Genomic DNA, 15,878 nt, shown 5'->3' on the forward strand with positions numbered 1-15,878 from the left:
CCTGTCTGCTCAGCCATTTCATTGAATGCCCACGAGTTCTTGTATTGTGAGAAAGGGAGAAAAGTACTTCTTTCTCTACTTTCTCCATCCCAGGCATTATCTTGTAAACCTCTATCGTGTCACCCCGCAGTCGACGTTTCTCCAAGCTAAAGAGTCCCAAGCGTTTCAACCTTTCTTCATAGGGAAAGTGTTCCAAACCTTTAATCATTCTAGTTGCCCTTTTCTGGACTTTCTCCAAAGCTATAATATCCTTTTTGAGGTGAGGCGACCAGAACTGCACACAGTACTCCAAATGAGACCGCACCATCGATTTATACAGGGGCATTATGATACTGGCTGATTTGTTTTCAATTCCCTTCCTAATAATTCCCATTCCCAGATAGACACCAAGAACCTTTTTAAAGAGAGACCTGAGAATGGCTGGTTTGAGTTGCTCTTGTTAACTTTGTGTGTTTGCTTCCTTGTCCCAACAGCTACAAAAAGCCACTGCCAGTCTGCGCTTCGCCAGCAAAATAAGAAGGTAGCGTTTTTTCGTTTTCATCTGGATCATTTAATGTCTTAATTTTGTTTCATTTAAGGCACTTGTATTTTACCTTTCTGCTTATCCAGAGTCCTGGGCAGCTTACAAATACTATCAGACTTAACCACACGCATAACAAAAGTATTATTTTAAAATGCTGCTTTGATATTTTGCTTTTTAAACAAATTTGAGCGGCTGCTGTTTTATTGAGTTAGTGCTGAAGTATATATATAATATATAATAGACTTCTTCCTACCTGAATTTACAGCGGTGGATAAAAGTAGTCTCTGTTGCCTTAAAGTGGAATGAATTTTTTGTTGTGTTTGGAATAGTGAGACGGACACCAGGGGTTTCTAAGATCATGTGAAAAATCTTCAGGTTTTTTTTTTAAACTAACAAATTATACTACAGAGCAGTACAATAACAAGATTCCATGAATCATATGCAAGCTAAACAGATAGTTTTTATCTCTTATATTTTCTTTTTCCAAAAGAAGATATTTGGTTTACATTCTGTCCTTCACTCTGAATCTCAGAGCGGTCACAATCTCCTTTCCCTTCCCCCCGCTGTGAGGCTTATGCTTATCTTTCTTTTTCTTCTTGGCTGTGATGCCAAGGAAGAATGAGATGTGGAAAGAGTCTGCTTTGGTGCTGAGGTCCCCATCTCAATGGTGGTCAACAAGGATGTCAATTTCGATGGCACGGTTAGATGGGGAGATGCTCCTATCACCAATGCCATAGAGCCCTCAATGTTCTGGGTTGTTCCCGCCATGGACTTTGGGGGGGGGGTTAAGACCAAAGCGAGGACGACAGATTGTAGTCGGGCTGCTTGGTTCTTTCTGGTCTGTTTGCTGAACTTCAGGCAGTGTTCACTAATGTCCTTTCTGTGGGATTCCCTGAGGCAGAAGAGGCACATGCATCTGAAGGAGTTAGTCTGTTCCCACAATGGGAATGGCATTTAAAACAGCCCCACATAGGATGAGGACCGGGGGAGGGGGGTGGCGGCAGGGAAGAAGAAGATATTGGATTTATATCCCACCCTATACTCTGAATCTCAGAGCAGTTTACAATCTCCTTTATTTGCTTCCCCCACAACAGACACCCTGTGAGGTAGGTGGGGCTGAGAGAGCTCTTACAGCAGCTGCCCTTTTGAGGACAGCTCTGCCAGAGCTCTGGCTGACCCACGGCCATTCCAGCAGGTGCAAGTGGAGGAGTGGGGAATCAAACCCGATTCTCTCAGTTAAGAGTCTGCACACTTCACCACTACACCAAACAGCAAACAGCACCCAATGCTTAATTTCCACCACCCCCCCCCCTGGATCCTGGAAGTGCCTCCTTTTTGTTCTTTGGTAGAATGTCAGTTTTCCCAATGAAGCCACGCTCCAGATTTTATTAAGCCATCCACTTCTGGAAGGCAATGCTTGTTGCTTCCGGCTGGATGCTATAGTCCTTTTTTTGCTGTGATGAATGAACTGAGAACTAACTCCGCATGTGAAAAATTAAGTTAGTCTTGATCAGAGGGTATGTTATAAAAGAAACTGTACCGCAATCTTCCATTTTGCTCAAGACCCTTGAAGAGATGAGGAGCTTATTACCAGTGGTTGTGGTTATCCACCCCGGCCCCCCCAGGACCACCAAGAGAGGAATTTTTTTTGTAAGTGAGCCAGTTTTTCCTGCTGTGAGAAGAATTGTGAATGTGTCTTTTCTGCAGAAGCCCATGAACAAGAAAACAAGGACGGTCAAGAAGACAAGGAATACCAGGAGAAAAAGGAGGTGACAGGGTCTCAGCCAGAGAGAGTTCAAGGTGATGACGAAGAGATGAGCCACCACACGTGATCTTTAGGGGTCCAGTCAGGTCTGTGTCTTATGTGTAGTTTAATTTTGTCAACTTCCAGACTTTTACGTTGTGTATATACCAGTCTCAGTATGGGATAAGAATTGTGCGTTGTTTTTTTCCTTATGTATCGGTCCTGGCATCGTTTAAATAGATGTTCGGGCAGTCCCAGTGCAGGCAATCACCAAATGCCTGTGGTGTGTTTTGATTGATTTAATAGGGGTTGTTTTGGTTTGTGGAAAAGCTACACCTGACATTGCTCTATATTCTGCTTCTGAATCCAGAAAGTGAGTGGAATTGCCCTTATCCAAGGAGATGGTTAATAAACATTGCTAAAATGCTACACTCTTTATTGTTCCTTTATTTAAAAGGTTGCTTCCCCACCCCTTCTCCTCGCAAGGACAGACTCAGAGAACCCTGTGTACATTGGTTTAATAAAATGCCGAGTTTGAAAATATTGGTGTATGGAAGGATTTGTGTGTCTCAGCAGCCCTGAGCCGGGGACTTCAGGCGGGCCTGATCTCTTCAGATGTCTTTGTCATCGGCTACTACAGTTTCCAAGAAATACCTTGCAGCCTGCTCTATATAGAACATCTGATCCATTAAGATCTGCTTTATGGAGAACACCTAGCTGGAATTGCAAGACAACACACCTAAGATCATAGCACCGGAAATGTCAGTTTTTGTTTTAAGTTGCTTTTATTGTTTTTATGTTTTATTATATGTCTGTATGTCACGGGCTGGGGCCAGGCCAGGCGAAGTCCAGGGGCAGTCCAAGGTCTGTAGCTGGGTAGCAAGGAGGGTCCAAAGCGCCAAAACCGAATCACAGTCCAGGTATCGTAGGTCAGAGGTTCAGAAGCCGAAGTCAGGGGGTCCAGAAGTCAATGCCAGAGTCAGGGGGTCCAGAAGCCAAAGTGGATGCTAGAACATCAGGTAAGTGACTAGTTGCTTCCACAAAGCCTTCTCTCAAAGCCCACAGCTATATAGCCCTCTGCTGTCTGTTGCCCATTTGGGCTAATTGCTGACTCAGAGGGCAGCCAGGATCCTGCTGAGACTCAAGCACCCTCACTCCCAGAAGGGCCAGAATCCTTTCAAAACTCAGGGCTCAGGGAGCGTCTTGCTCGTGAGCGTGCCGCCCTCCTCCGATCCCTGAGGTCCTGACGAAGGCGGTCACGCACACGAGCCACCCGAGAGGGCGAGGCAGGGGAGCTTGGATCTTCTCCAGCAGGAGGCAGGGGCCCTGGTGCAGGTGGCAGGGGCACAGTTTCTTCTGCAGGCTCGGCTTCTTCTGCAGGGCCCCCAGCACCCATGACACTGTATTCATGCATATACCTGTGTTTCCTGGGACGGTGGCTCAGTGGTAGAGCATCTGCTTGGTAAGCAGAAGGTCCCAGGCTCAATCCCCGGCATCTCCAAAAAAGGGTCCCGGCAAATAGGTGTGAAAAACCTCAGCTTGAGACCCTGGAGAGCTGCTGCCAGTCTGAGTAGACAAGACTGACTTTGATGGACCCAAGAGGGTCTGATTCAGTAGAAGGCAGCTTCATAGGTTCTGTTATTAGAGGAGGGTTGGTGGCTCAGTGGTAGAGCATCTACTTGGCAGGCAGAAGGTCCCAGGTTCCATCCCTGGCATCTCCAAAAAAGGGTCCAGGCAAATAGGTGTGAAAAACCTCAGCTTGAGACCCTGGAGAGCCGCTGCCAGTCTGAGTAGACAAGACTGACTTTGATGGACCCAGGGTCTGATTCAGTATAAGGCAGCTTCATAGGTTCATATGAGCATGTGAGCCGTCCTCAGCCTGCCCCGGCGGGGAGGGCAGAATATAAATTGAATTGAATTAAATAAGTAAATAAATGTCTGAAGCTGTCCCTGGGTAGCAGCTGAAGAATGGGAGACCACCAAGGAAGCCCAGGGCTGCTCTGCAGAGGCAGGCAGTGGCAAAGCACCTCTGCTCATCTCCTCCCTGGAAACTCCTGTGGTGTTGCCATACGTCAGTTGTGACTCGAGGGCACTTGATTCTTGCCCTCAGCTGGATGGCCCAGGCTAGCCCAGTCTCATCACATCTCAGATACCAAGCAGAGTTGGCCATGCTTAGTATTTGGGTGGGAGACCACCTAGGCATTCCTGGGCTCTGCAGAGGCAGGCAATCACTAATTACCTCTGTGTCTCTTGCCTTGGAAACCCTAGGGAGTCGCCCTAAGCTGGCTGGGACTTGAAGGCACCCAACACACACACTGCGCCTAACTCTTTCAGCGTTCAGATTTTTAAAACCAAATTGGGCCAAATAAAGATGGCTTCTATTCTTGCCTCTTGCCTGAGCCCACTTGTCAGGGAAGGTGGGATATAAATCGAATAAACTAAACTAAACTCTTTGTTTCATGCTCTGTGTCGCCTAGCAGGATATTGTCTTAGGAGCCAGTTGTTCTTTTTTGTGTATTTTCCCACTTTGTAGTAGCTTTCTGTTCACATTTCACAAGGGTGGATGGTTTTTCTGTCATAAGAACAGCCCTGCTGGATCAGACCAGTGGTCCATCTAGTTCAGCATCCTATCTCTCCCGAGGAGGCGTTAACACAGGGTAGAGTTTGATATCCAAGTGGAGATGAAGTAACCTGTTTGAGGCTGAACCAAGTGAGGATCACATATGTCATCTCACTCCTGAGTGGAAGACCAGCTGAGAGGGGAGAAATGTAGTGTTTGGTGCTTCATAAATCAGCACTTCTTTAAAATATATATCCGGAGCAGGGAAGCAGCGGGGCCTTTGGATGACAAAGGAATAAAGGGATTGCTAAAGGAGGATGGGGAGATGGCAGAGAAGCTCAAGAACTTTTTTGCTGCTGTGTTCACTGTATATGGGTACCCTACTAAATTTGATCACATTGGTGATTCCTGTTGGTGCTCCAGAAGCCTGGAGCTAACCTCATTTGTATATTTTGGGATTGCTCTAAAATCACACCTTCCTGGCAGGAGGTTATATCCAGGATCGAACTCATATAAGCTGCTAACTTAAGACTTCACAGCCAGTAATGTAGCCCTAGGATATATACCAGCACTATGGGTACTCTTGAAATACCACATATTTTTGGATCCAAAGGGCAGCTTTAGTTGCGAAGCAAATCATTTTACAGCACTGGAAATCCCACATATCCCCCTCTATAGATGTCTGGGTCAAGGATATGCTAGACAAAAGAGAGAATAGCATATAACAGGCAAGAAGCTCCCAAAACCTTCACCTCCATTTGGCATGAATTGCTGTACCTAGTCAAACAATGATATCTCCTCACCTTTATTCCCTGTTTAATGCTGCACCATATCTTCCTAACCTACACTCCTGCCTTGCCCCTTTTCTATTTCCCTCTTTTATTCTCTGCTAATAGGACATGTAAAGATAGATAGATAGATAGATAGATAGATAGATAGATAGATAGATAGATAGATAGATAAATTTATTGTCATTGTTCTCAACAAAAAGAGAGCAACGAAATGAGGTGCTCTTCCACAAAACATACCAACACATCAAACACACATATTCATACCATTTAAATACATCTAAAACCATTTAAACCATTAAAACCATTTAAATACATCTAAAACAGATAAACATTCATAAAACCATTTAAACCATTTAAAGGAAGAGGGAGGAGAGTGGGGCTGGTTTACCATGTTAACTTTTTTGTGTGTAAAAACAATCTTAATAACACCGCCCCCCCTCCCATCAAGAATTCAATATAACATCTTCATTAATTTTTTTAAAAAGGCTTCCTAGCACTCTCGCTTCTGATGACAAACTTCTGCTACTGTTTTTAATGCTAGTTCAATAGGGAACTGCCATTTATAAGGCTACAAGGCTTTTCATTGCACTGTCCAATTAACAAGCATTCCCACTAGGCTATATGTGCAAAGGTAATCACCGTCCAGAAGTGTATACAGAATATTTGCTACTTCGGGTATCTCAGAGCTGAGAGTAAACTTGCTATCATCATGTTGCTGTGAGACAGTTATCAGTGTGGGGCCTGTACCTATGACACAGCCCCTATTTTCAGGAAGGGAGTCTGAAGAACTGAGCCAAGCTGAGGTGGCCAGAGATGAAGTTCTAGACATACTGGGATAATTAAAAACTGTTAAGTCTTCAGAGATCCTGGTGGCAAACACCCGAGAGTTCTGAAGGAACTCAGATGTAAGATGGTTGATCTACTGACCCCTACATGCAACCTGTTACTAAATTCAGCTGCTGTACCAGAAGTCTGGGGAGTAGGAAATGTGATGCCAATTCCAGAGCAGAACCAAGAACTTAAAGGCCAGTCAGAGGAACTTCCAAGCAAATTAAGTAGAAACTAATCAAAGAAGTGTTAGGCACATAGAGGGACAAAGCTTGCTGAGGGAAAATCAGCATGGCTTCTGCAAAGGCAAGTCCCACCGCACCAATCTTTTGGTTAGATCCAGGTGGGCAGCTGTGGTGATCTAAAGCAGTAGAACAAATTTTGAGTCCAGTGGCACTTTTAAGACCAACAAAAGTTTATTCAAGGTATGAGTTTTCATGTACAAGAGTTTTCATGAACACTTCTTCAGATACATTTCTATGCATCTGAAGAAGAACGGCAGATTTATACCCCGCCCGTCTCTCTGAATCAGAGACTCAGAGCAGCTTACAATCTCCTTTATCTTCTCCCCCCACAACAGACATCCTGCGAGGCGGATGGGGCTGAGAGGACTCTCACAGCAGCTGCCCTTTCAAGGACAACTCCTACGAGAGCTATGGCTGACCCAAGGCCATCTCAGCAGGTGCAAGTGGAGGAGTGGGGAATCAAACCTGGTTATCCCAGACAAGAATCCGCACACGTAACCACTACACCAAACTGGCTCTCAGGAGACAGACACCCTGTGAGGTGGGTGGGGCTGAGAGGGCTCTCCCAGAAAGTGCCCTTTCAAGGACAACTCCTACGAGAGCTATGGCTGACCCAAGGCCATTCCTGCAGGTGCATGTGGAGAAGTGGAGAATCCAACCCGATTCTCCCAGATAGGAGAGCTATGGCTGACCCAAGGCCATTCCAGCAGGTGCAAGTGGAGGAGTGGGGAATCTAACCCAGTTCTCCCAGATAAGAGAGCTATGGCTGACCCAAGGCCATTCCAGCAGTTGTAAGTGGAGGAGAGGGGAATCAAACCCGGTTCTCCCAGATAAGAGAGCTCTGGTTGACCCAAGACCATTCCAGCAGGTGCAAGTAGAGGAGTGGGGAATCTAACCCAGTTCTCCCAGATAGGAGAGCTATGGCTGACCCAAGGCCATTCCAGCAGTTGTAAGTGGAGGAGAGGGGAATCAAACCCGGTTCTCCCAGATAAGAGAGCTCTGGTTGACCCAAGGCCATTCCAGCAGGTGCAAGTGGAGGAGTGGGGAATCTAACCCAGTTCTCCCAGATAAGAGAGCTATGGCTGACCCAAGGCCATTCCAGCAGCTGCAAGTGGAGGATATAATTTTTTGGCCACTGTGTGACACAGAGTGTTGGACTGGATGGGCCATTGGCCTGATCCAACATGGCTTCTCTTATGTTCTTATGTTCTCCACTGTTGTTACAATGCTAAATGCTGATCAACAGAGTGCAAGACTCTGCTGCGGGTACACCCAGAGAGGTGGTCCCACAGGTATGAAATGTCAAGCATCGATATTTCGAATAACCAAGCTTTGTTTAATTCAAAGACTCGTTTTATTGATAATCCAACACTTGCTCCAAGGAACGTTACCTTGGAAGTGAAACATAGTTTCGCATGGCATGGAATCTTAAAGGCTTCTTCAAAGGCACAATAGTAGATAGCTTCAAAAGCATAACATACAGATGTGGATTGCAGAGAAGATTCAAAGGGTACTATCAACTATTCATTTGGTCACTACAACATCTCCTAGTTCCCACACATTCCTGGCTTACTGATAAGACGTATGGATGGGAACTGGTGGGAGAGGCAATTTCCTTACAAAGACAAGGTTACTTGCATATTCTGAATCCTTTAGTGTTACTAGGTAAGGGGGGGAAGCGTTGAAGAGCAGTCTTATGAAAGGAAGGAATAGAGGAAGAGGGTTCAGTAATACATACTGATTCAGTAACCAGAAATATCATGCTTGACATGGCAAAATAACACACAGGAAGCACATACTAATTCAGACCAGCTGAAGTTTCCAGACAGTCTTCAAAAGCTGGTCCACAGGGAACACATTACAGTCGTGTAATCAGAGCACGGATCACTTTAGCTAGATGATGCTTTTCGTTGAAGGAGTGGAGCCAGGAGTTAGTGGAAGAACCTCTGCTTGGCTTGCAGAAGGCCCCTGGTTCAATCCCCAGCATCTCCTGGTAAAAAAGGACCCGGTGGAAGACGAGATGAAGGAACTCTGCCTGAGACCCTGGAGAGCCACTGCCGCTCTGACTTCAATTATATGATCTTCAAGTACTTGAAGGACCGTCATACAGAGGATGGTGTGGAATTGTTTTCTGTGGCCCCAGAAGGTCGGACCAGAACCAATGGGTTGAAATTAAATCAGAAATTAAATCTGGCTCAACATTAGGAAGAACTTCCTGACCGTTAGAGCAGTTCCTCAGTGGAACAGGCTTCCTCCTCGGGAGGTGGTGGGCTCCCCTTCCTTGGAGGTTTTGAAACAGAGGCTAGATGACCATCTGACAGCAATGAAGATCCTGTGCATTTAGGGGAAGATATTTGTGAGTTTCCTGCATTGTGCAGGGGTTGGTCCCTTCCAACTCCAGGATTCTATGCTCTGATTCAGTATAAGGCAAATATATAGAAAACCGAGTAGCACACACATACAAATAATACTGTATTAAAGACACACATGCAGCGTCTATACACAAAGCCCCAGTCCACAAGTGTCGATATCATCTGAAGTCTTGTACTTGAGAAGCAATCTTCAGTCTTTTAGAAGTCGTGGACAAGAACTCTATGGAGACCGGTTTCGGCCACGCCTTCCTCAGTTGTCAATCACGATGCAAATCACCAAATAATTTAACTGATTCAGTATAAGGCAGCTTCATGTGAATGGCGTCAACTGGCTTATCAACCAAAGCTGTTAAAAGGCACGGGAAAGCTGGATTACCTGGAATAACACATTGATGGTCTTCCGGGTGCCGGACTGGGTTCCAACTTTGTTCCACCGCTTCAGTCCAACCCGGCAACCCACCTTACTCTGAGGGGGGAGGGTTGAACAGACAAGGAAAGGCTATTTCGCCCTCTCTTCCTAAAGGATGAAGAGCCCCGTGGCGCAGAGTGTTAATGCTGCAGTTCTGCAGTCCTAAGATCAGCTCATGACCTGAGTTTGATCCCTGGCGGAAGCTGGGTTTTCAGCTCGAGGTTGACTCAGCCTTCCATCCTTCCGAGGTCGGTCAAAGGAGTCTCCAGCTTGCTGGGGGGAAAGTGCAGACGACTGGGGAAGGCAATGGCAAGTCACCCCTTAAAAAGTCTGCCGTGAAAACGTTGTGAAAGCAACGTCACCCCCGAGCTTGCACAGGGGACCTTCCCTTTCCTCCTAAGGATGGCCTCCAGTCTTTAGTCCTGCCTTGCCAGCTGCGGCATCCCGAAGGCAGCCTGTGCTGCAGGCAGGTGGCGCCCTTTTTGTCCCCTTCTCCTTCAATTAGATCCAGGCGGGCAGCCGTGTTGGTCTGAAGCAACAGAACGAAGTAGGAGTCAAAATGCACCTTTTAAGACCAACCAAGTTTCATTCAGAACGGAAGCTTTCGTGTGCTCATCTGATGAAGTGTGCTTAGTTAGAGCACACGAAAGCTTCCATTCTGAATAAAACTTCATTGGTCTTAAAGGTGCAACTTGACTCTTGCCTTGTCCCCTTCCCCTAGAGTCCTCCTCCCTCGGAGGTAGGGTTGCCAATCCCCAGGTGGGGCCAGGGGATCCCCCAGTTTGGAGGCCCTCCCCCCGTTTCAGGGTCATCAGAAAGCGGGGGCAGGGAGGGAAATGTCTCCTGGGAACTCTGTTATTCCCAATGGAGACTTATTCCCATAGGAAATAATGGAGAATTGATCCGCGGGTATCTGGGGCTCTGGAAGTGCTGCTTTTTGAGGAGAGGCACCAAATTTTCAGCATAGCATCCAGTGCCTCTCCCCAAAATACCCCCCAAGTTTCAAAAAGATTGGATTCTATGAGCGCCTATCCTTCATTATTTACTAGGGAAGGAAGGCATTTTAAAAAGTGTGCGGTCCCTTTAAATGCTATGCTTGTCACAGCCTGTCTCCTGGCTCCACCCCCCAAAGCCCCCAGATATTTCTTGAATTGGACTTGGCAACCCAACTCGGGGGGGGGGGCTCGTCCCCAAACGGCTCCCCCGCCTTGAGTCGACTGCGGGGCCCTCTTGGCATTTCAGGCGCTGGAGACCCCGCCGTGACCCGCTGTCGCTTGGCAGCCGGAAGTCACCGATGAAGGCGCGCACTCACCTCCACGGACCGCGCGTGCGCCCTGGGGACTGGCGCCGGCCCTTTCCGGCTCGCCGCCGCCGCGCGTGCGCAGAGCGGCTGAGCGTCTTTCCGCGGCAACCGGAGGTAAACGGTTCCCCGCGCGGGTGGGGGCCGAGGGAGGGAGGTTGGTGACCATGGCAACGCGGGGGGGTCTGGGGGGGGCCTCAGAAGAGCCTGCTGGGTCAGGCCACGGAGAGCCCCCCAGGCCAGCCTCCCGCAGGGGCCGGCAGTCCCGCTGCAGCGCCAACAGCAGGCGCCTTCCCCCGAGGGGATGTGGAGAACTGATCCATGGGGCTGTTTTGGGGGGTAGAGGCACCAAATTTTCAGCATAGCATCCAACGCCTCTCCCCAAAATGCCCCCCAAGTTTCAAAAAGATTGGACCAGGGGGTTGTATTCTATGAGCCCCCAAAGAAGGTGCCCCCATCCTTCATTATTTCCAATGAAAAGGGGTGCGGTCCCCTTAAAAGGGATGGCCAGAGCCCCCTTTGGAGTTCAGTCACGCTTGTTACACCCTGGCTCCTGGCTCCACCCCAGTCTCCTGGCTCCGCCCCCAAAGTCTCCTGGCTCCACCCCCAGTCTCCTGGCTCCACCCCCAAAGTCCCCAGATATTTCTCATATTGGATTTGGCGACCCTTGGTACACGAAAGAGTCCAGTAGCACCTTTGGGACTAACAAGTGTTATTGTAGTGCGCGCTTTTGAAAAACACAGCTCTCTTCGTCAGAGGAAGAAGAGCTGTGTTGCATCTGACGGAATGTGATGGCCAGAACTCCCTCTAAGAACATAAGAGAAGCCATGTTAGATCAGGCCAATGGCCATCCAGTCCAACATTCTGTGTGACACAGCGGCCAAATATATATATATATACATACACACACACACACACACTTTGAAGTTCGTTGATGCTTGTTACACCCTTGCTCCTGGCTCCGCCCCCAAAGTCTCCTGGCTCCACCCCCAAAGTCCCCAGATATTTCTCATATTGGATTTGGCGACCCTTGGTATACGAAAGAGTCCAGTAGCACCTTTGAGACTAACAAAAAGGCCAACGCCATGCTGTGAATTATTAGGAAGGGAATCAGCCAGTATCATAATGCCCCTGTATAAATCGATGGTGCGGTCTCATTTGGAGTACTGTGTGCAGTTCTGGTCGCCGCACCTCAAAAAGGTTTACAAGATAATGCATGGGATGGAGAAAGTAGAGAAAGAAGTACTTTTCTCCCTTTCTCACAATACAAGAACTCGTGGGCATTCGATGAAATTGCTGAGCAGACAGGTTAAAACGGATAAAAGGAAGTCCTTCTTCACCCAAAGGGTGATTAACATGTGGAATTCACTGCCACAGGAGGTGGTGGCGGCCACAAGCATGGCCACCTTCAAGAGGGGTTTAGATAAAAATATGGAGCAGAGGTCCATCAGTGGCTATTAGCCACAGTGTGTGTGTGTGTATATATGTGTGTGTGTGTGTGTGTATATATATATATATATATATATATATATATATATATTTTTTTTTAGCCACTGTCTGACACAGAGTGTTGGACTGGATGGGGCATTGGCCTGATCCAACATGTCTTCTCTTATGTTCTTATTGTAGTGCACACTTTTGAAAAACACAGCTCTCTTCGTCAGAGAAAGAAGAGCTGCGTTGCATCTGACGCAGAGAGCTCTTGTTTCTCAAAAGCTTATGCTGCAATAAAATGTCTTAATCTTAAAAGTGCTACTGGAATCTTTACTATTTTGCAGCAACAGACCAGCATGGTTCACTCCTCTGGATCTCTAAATGTGGAGGTTTCCGTCAGCCACCTTGGCTAGTAGCCATTGATAAACTTATCCTCCATGTGTCTGTCTCGTCCCCTTTTCAAGCTATCTATTCCTGTAGCTGTCTCTTACATCTTCTGGCAGCAAATTCCACCAGCAGTATTTATTTTTGTCTGTCCTGATCCTACTGCCCATCTCTCGAGTTCTAGTATTTTGGGAGATGGAGAAAGGTCTCAACTCTCTCCACCCCATGCATAATTTTATAAACCTCAATCATGTACCCCCCTTTAATTGTCTCTTCTAAAGTGAAAAGTCCCAGACTCTTCAGCCTTTCCTCATAGAGAAGATGCTCCAGCCACCTCGTCATTTTGGTTGCCTCCTCTGCACTTTTTCCAGCTTCAGCTTTGCAATGTCCTTCTGGAAGTACAGGGACCAGAACTGCCCACAGTGTTTCAAATGAGGCTGCACCATAGATCTATACAGGGGCATTACAATATTAACGCTTTCCTAATCCTAATGTAGAACTTGCCTTTCTCACCGCTCTAGCAAACTGGCTCCACACTTTCATTGAGTTAACTGGCACAAAACCCCTGAGATTGTTTTCCCTTTCAGTCTCAGCAAGTTTAAACCCCATTCGTCTATACTTAAAGTTGGGATTTTTTTTTGTCCCATTGTGCATCACTTTACACTTACCAGCATTAAACTTCATTTCCCACACTGTTGCTCACTCAACCCAGTTTGTGGAGGTCCTCTTGGAGCTGTTCACCGTCAGCCTTGGGTTTCGGCTTCCTGAATAAGTTGGGGTCATCTGCAAAGTTGGCCACTATACTCCTCACTCCTAGTTGCAGATCTTTTATGAATAAATTAAGCAGTACTGTTTAGCTTACTGAATAAATTAAACAGTAGTACTGGGCTCAGTATTAGCCTTGTGGGACCCCGCTGCTTGTTTCCCTACATTGTGAGAACTGTCTATTGATTCCAACTCTTTGCTCCCCGTCATTGAACCACTTTTTAATCCATAAGAGAACCTTTCCCCTTATCACCTGACTGCTAAATTTACTCAGGAGTTTTTGGTGAGGTACTGTGTCAAAAACCTTTTGAAAATCCAGGTATATAAATGTGTACTACCCGGTCACCGTTGTGTACATGCTTGTTCACTCAAAGAAGTACAGAATGGAGGTGAGGCAGGTCTTCTCTTTGCAGAAGCCATGCTGATTTTCCCTCAGCAAACTTTGTCCTTCTCTGTGCCTAACACCTCTTATATTTGATTACAGTTTCTGCTAATTTGCCTGGGATACATGTTAGGCTGACTGGCATGTAATTTCCTGGTTCTCCTCTGGATCCCTTCTTAAAAATTGATGTTTTGTTTGCTACTCTTCAGTCTTCTGGTCCTTGAGGCCCTCATCTTCTGTCCTGGGAACTGTCCTGAGGAGACCTCCTAGAGTTGCCAACTCTGTATTGGGAAATACCTGGATATTTTGGGGGTGGAGCCTGGGAGGGACTTCAGAAGGCTATAATGCCATAAGTCCACCTCCTCCTCCCCCCCCCCCCCCCGCTGCCATTTACTCCAGGAAAACTGAACTCTGTGATCTGCAGATCATTTGTCTTCCTGGGTGAATCCAGGCCCTGCCACTCTGTCTCTGTAGGAAATGAGCACTCGACACGTGTACTGGGAGGAACCGTGTACCGGGAGGGAAAGCCTGCCTTCTGAGCAAGGTTCCTTTGTTTTATACATGCTGCAATTACACTGAAGTCAATCAGACTTAAAGCATAACAGGCAACATCTGCCCTTTCAGTCTCAGCGGCGTTTACAAGAATTAATGCAAGCTAGCATTCGTCTGGGATAAATTTGTCCGGGGAACAGGGATGTGGTTAAACACGAGTGTGAGAAGCCTGTGTTCTTTTGTGTCATCAGAATTTGTGGGATATAGGGAATCAGGTTGGTGTGCTAATCGCGTGATCCTCCCGCAGTCTCACTCCATGGCTGCCACTTCAGCACTCAGGATTGACGGTGGTCCAGAACATGATGTGGCAGCAGGCCAAAAAGGAAATATTGGAAAGTATCTAGATCTATGGGAAAAAGAATGTTTTAGGATGCAAGGATCAATAGAAACGGGCCTACTTGGGCATGTCCGGACTTGCCTGGCTAATAGATTGTCTTGCAGGGCTACAGGCTCAAAAAGAAGGCTTTTCTATAATAAACGATTCAGCTTAGGCTTTAAACGAAGCTAGAAGAGCAGGTGCAAAACAGCGCTGATGCAAATGAATGCTCAAGGAAGCATCAGTAGGAACTTGGAGGCTACGAGAGCTAGCAAAAACGGAACCACCAACGGGTTGTGGCTGCGCACAGATGGTTTGAGGTTAGGGTTGCCTAGGAAACCAGTGGTCCATGATGGTTGAGTAAGAGACTAGTGCCACACTAAAGGAAACTGGTAGACGACCAGGCACAGCACTTACAGCACCTTCAGCATAAGAATATAAGAGAAGCCATGTTAGATCAGGCCAATGGCCATCCAGTCCAACATTCTGTGTCACACAGCAGCCAAATATATATATATATATATATATACACACACACACACACACACACACATACACACACACACACACACTGTGGCTAATAGCCACTGATGGACCTCTGCTCCATATTTTTATCCAACCTCCTCTTGAAGGTGGCTATGCCTGTGTCCGCCACCACCTCCTGTGGCAGTGAATTCCACCTGTTAATCACCCTTTGGGTGAAGAAGTACTTGTTTTTATCCGTTTTAACCTTTCTGCTCAGCAATTTCATGGAATGCCCACGAGTTCTTGTATTGTGAGAAAGGGAGAAAAGTATTTCTTTCTCTACTTTCTCCATCCCATGCATTATCTTGTAAACCTCTATCATGTCACCCCGCAGTCGACGTTTCTCCAAGCTAAAGAGCCCTAAGCGTTTCAACCTTTCTTCATAGGGAAAGTGTTCCAGCCCTTTAATCATTCTAGTTGCCCTTTTCTGGACTTTCTCCAATGCTATAATATCCTTTTTGAGGTGCGGCGACCAGAACTGCACACAGTACTCCAAATGAGACCGCACCATCGATTTATACAGGGGCATTATGATACTGGCTGATTTGTTTTCAATTCCTTTCCTAATAATTCCCAGCATGGCGTTGGCCTTTTTTATTGCAAACGCACACTGTCTTGACATTTTCAGTGAATTATCTACCACGACCCCAAGATCTTTCTCATGGTCAGTCTCTGCCAGTTCCCACCCCATCAACTTGTATTTGTAGCTGGGATTCTTGGCCCCAATGTGCATTACTTTGCACTTGGC

Source organism: Heteronotia binoei, chromosome 9, assembly GCF_032191835.1.
Source record: "Heteronotia binoei isolate CCM8104 ecotype False Entrance Well chromosome 9, APGP_CSIRO_Hbin_v1, whole genome shotgun sequence".
Taxonomy (NCBI): domain Eukaryota; kingdom Metazoa; phylum Chordata; class Lepidosauria; order Squamata; family Gekkonidae; genus Heteronotia; species Heteronotia binoei.